Source organism: Tupaia chinensis, unplaced genomic scaffold, assembly GCF_000334495.1.
Source record: "Tupaia chinensis unplaced genomic scaffold, TupChi_1.0 Scaffold139897_1, whole genome shotgun sequence".
Lineage (NCBI taxonomy): Eukaryota > Metazoa > Chordata > Mammalia > Scandentia > Tupaiidae > Tupaia > Tupaia belangeri.
In genome coordinates this window covers 1,230,752-1,234,972 of record NW_006199776.1, presented here as the reverse complement: position 1 = coordinate 1,234,972, position 4,221 = coordinate 1,230,752, and the positions used below count along the sequence as shown (strand labels likewise).

The 4,221-nt window shown below is 42.6% G+C and overlaps 1 protein-coding gene across 3 annotated transcripts in view; it reads right to left on the bottom strand.

Moving 5' to 3' along the window:
- The window catches only part of DMXL1 (Dmx like 1), a 216,224-nt gene that overhangs the window by 35,787 nt on the left and 176,216 nt on the right, over positions 1 to 4,221 (bottom strand). The gene's annotated exons all lie outside the window — the stretch shown is intronic.

Genomic DNA, 4,221 nt, shown 5'->3' with positions numbered 1-4,221 from the left:
CGCACACGCATATGATTTTCAAGTCAATGGGTCTGGGACTCAAGCCATGGTTGGCCATGTAGGAATCCGGAGTCTTAACCAAGCCATGTGCTGGATCCAAAATGGTATTTTTTAATTTCATTTTTTTGTTTTTAGGTTTTTGCCATAAGGCATGAACACTTGCCAGAGAGAGACAGTAAGAGGGAAGTGAGAAAGCCCCCCCCCCCCCCCCTCCCCCCCGTTGATTATATCCCCACCACAATCCCTTCTCCTCCTATTCTCCTCCTAGGAGTTTGGCTAGGCATGCACACATACCCGGTGTGAATTTCAAACTGCCAAGTCCAGGACTTGAACCAGCCATGTGGGTTTCTGGTGCTTTAACCACTAAGCCACCTGTTGGCTTCTCCCTCAATAGCAACTGATAACTAATTTTTATGATAACTATTTTCTTTCTTTTTTTTTTTTTTTTTGAGAGATTTTCACTATAGGGCACGTGCGCTCGCCGGACAGACAGAGAGAGACATAGAGACAAAAAGCGAGAAATCACCCCCCAGAGGGGATAGTCACGCTGCAATCCCTTCTCCTCCATTCTCCTCTCAGGATCTTGGGCACGCACGCACACACGCCCGGTGTGAGTTTTAAGCCACCGGGTCTGGGACGCGAACCGCGGTCGACTACGTGGGAGTCCAGCGACATAGCCATTACGCTAACTGCTGGTTCCCTATGATAACTATTTACTAAAACAAATTCTTAGGATTGTTAAAGAGCCAATCCTTTCATTCTTACTATTAATTCATATATCTTTCTGTAGTAAAAATAAAAGATTATAGAAATTTTGAATGCCAGGCTAAAGAAAAACATAAGAATTTTATTTTTTAAGAAAACTTGCTATAGAGCATGTGCACTCACTGAAGAGAGATCCTGAGAGAAGGAAAGGGAGAGAGCAGCCCTCCACCCCGGGGGATGGCCACATCTCAGTCCTTCACCTCTCAGGGTTTTGGGCATATGTGTGTGCACACGCGCCTGGAGTGTTTAAGTTGCTGGGTCTGGGACTTCACACCACACATTCAGCTGCCTCAACCACCATGCCACAGACTGGTCCCAGATTGCTCTTTTATAGCATTTTACTACTCTCGTCAAAGTAACAGAAGTTCTTCTCTTCATTTTAAGTATATGGTTCTCTTGCACCTTTTTCTTTTTCTTTTTCTTTCTTTTTGTCAAAGGATACAGCTCGATAAAAGATGTTTACCATATGTGAATGATCACTGACCAAAGGCTGGCCCTCGAATTTTCTAATACTATTTATAGCATTAAGAAATTACTTGGGGCCTGTCTTCAGTGGCACAGGTGATAGTGTTGAAGCCACAGGGCCGGCTGTGTGTTTGGATCCTGAAGCTGACCTGAAACATGCTGGGTGTGTGTGTGTGCCCAAGATCCTGACTCCCTGGAGGTCTGGGGAAGGGCACTGCAGCACGAAGAGACCTTGTCAAGGGTGCTTGTCTCTCCCTCTCTCTCTCTTGCACACTCAAGTATGCACCCTCTCTCATCAAAGAAATTTTAAAAAAACTAAACCTTTAACTAAGGACTTTCCACTTTAATTAATCAAATATTTTCTCTGTCTTGCTTCCAAAAGTATCTCGTAAATGTTTTGCCCTCCTGCCATCTTGGTGAAGTCCTGAACTTCTTGTAGTCTGGTGCTGACTTTCATGAATTTGAGCTAACTCCAACACACACACTAGTTGAACCTGTAATGTTATTATTTTAATAGCTCTGGGGTCTGAGAGGGCAGGAAGGAGACCCCCAGCTGATAAGTCCCAGAATAATAACCAGGCAGGGGGAACCTGCTGAGGGCCCTGTGCTCGCTGCTTCTTGCTAAGCATCTGGGAATCAGCGTCTGCAGGTCCCTCTCAGATCTGGGCTCCACAACTTGTGCTGTATGCTCTCCCACTTTACTTGAACATCTGTGATCCGGACTATGTCTGGAAGACAAATTGGATCTGACCTAAATTAGCCTGGGTCTGGGAGGAAACCTCAGGTAGGCACACTTTTGGGAAGACAGCGAATTGTATGTTCATTTGAATTCAAGACATCTAGAACTCTACCATCTCCAACTGCAGCTAATTTTATGGACAAACATTCTGGACCCAGAAACTGTGCCCTTCTAGAGAAGTAAGTACCTCTTACCAAAGGTGATTCAGAATCAGGGTGACATTAGTGGGGAAGTTTTTACTGGGGCAAACATGCCCCTCTACAAGGTGTACCAGAAATAAAGGGGCCCCTGGGAGGCCTCTGAAACAGTGTGACACATTTTTTTAATTCACATCATCAGAAGCTCCTAAAAGAATAAATATATTAGTAATTGCCCTTCTAAAAGACACTTACAGAAGACAAATCAGAAATATTTTTTTTGAGATTTTTGCTATAGGGTATGTGCGCTTGCCAAAGAGATAGAGACAGAAAGTGAGAAATCACCCCCCCCCCGGGGGGGGGGGGGGGGGGATGGCCACACTGCAGTCCTTTCTCCTCCATTCTCCTCAGGATTTTGGCATAATAAGAGAAGTAACCATGTAGAAAAATAAGATATTTTTGGTAAGTGAAGTTATACAGTATAAAAGATGTGTTTTTGTTAAGAAAAAAGGAGCAATTTTTGTCCTAACAGAGTTGTTTCACATTGGGAAAAAAGTATAGGACAAAATCCAAATGAATATAAGAAGGTTGCAGGTTTGTGAAAGAGCAACTTGGAAAATAAAGTTTACTTATGGTCAAACTAAAATTATTATTTTAAAAAATTTTTTTAAAAATATTTATGACAGAAAGGTCAGCAGGTGGCACTGTGGTCAGTTAAGGTGTTCGATCCGATGTGGCCAACCTGCTGTTCAAGTTCTCGACCTGGAGGCCTGAGAAACATGCCATGCATATGTGCATGTATGCCCAAAATCTCGAGAGGAGAATGGTGGAGAAGGGATTGTGGCATCGCCATCCCTCTGGGGGGTGACTTCTCACTTTCACCTTCTCTCTTTCTCCAGCCAGTGCACGCACTTTATGGTAAAAAAAAAAATCTACCAAGAAAATTACAATAGAGCACGATGATTCGAAAGAAACTGAGATCCAGATACACACCGAGATGAGCACCCGCTACTGGGTGTGGTCAGGCCACAGTTCCCTTGCCCCAGTTTTCTAGCTGGTGAAACACGGGCACTCATACATTTGCCCAGCATGTTTCAGGTTGACCAGACCCAGGATTTGAACTATGGTCACCACGTGCGGTCTGGCTTCTCTTGAACAGCACTTTACCACTGGGCCACAGAGTGAGCTCACTGGCTAAGATTCGAATGGATTCACTGATATCAAAGTACACTGATACAAGTCTTTTTGGAGCATCAGTTTTCTTTGAATAAGAAACTGCAAAAGGTTTTCACAAGTAATCTCACTAGGAAATCAAGATTTTGTGTTTTAATTAAGGTAATTTTTGGTGCATATTCATGTTGTGTTTTTTTAAGAATTTATTTATTTAATTCCATTTGTTATTATTACTATTTTTTTTTTTTAAATTTGCCCAGAGAGAGAAAGGGAAAGTGAAAAAGCAGGCTACCAGGTCTAGGACTTGAACTGCAGTAGGCCATGGTGGGAGTCCAGCGTCTTTAACCACCATGCCACCTGCCAGCTCCTCATTTTGTATTTATTACAGGCCTTTGTTTAATTAAGAAAATGGAGTCTTCTCAATATTAACAAAGCTAAGGGTTTTTCCCCCCTACAATTATATAACTTCACAAATTAATCTCTGAAGTTTTAAAGATATTGTTCTGGTTAAATGAGTAAGAATTGTTTCACAGTAATCTGTGAGCCTATTTTAATGAAGTGTTTTAAGTAATCTGATATTGGTCACAAACTTTCCAAAATCAAATTCAAAATTAAGTCCTTTCAGCCTTGAACTAACTTTAGGAGTTTCCAGAGGGCCTCTGGAATATCTCAAAAGAGTCTGTCCCTGCTGGCCTTTAGCTCAGAGGTTAAGTGCTGCACATAGAGGGTCAGCTCCCACAAGGTACACTGCAGCTGGAATCCAGGTACCAGAGGCTTAAAAACTCCCTGGGCACATACCTGTATGTGCCCAAATCCTGGCAGGATGAAGAAATGGAAGAGAAAGGATTGTAGTGTGAACATGCCCCACTAGGGGTGCTTTCTCTCTACGGCAAGCATACACACCCTCTGGCAATTAAAAAAAATAAAGATAAGGAATATATT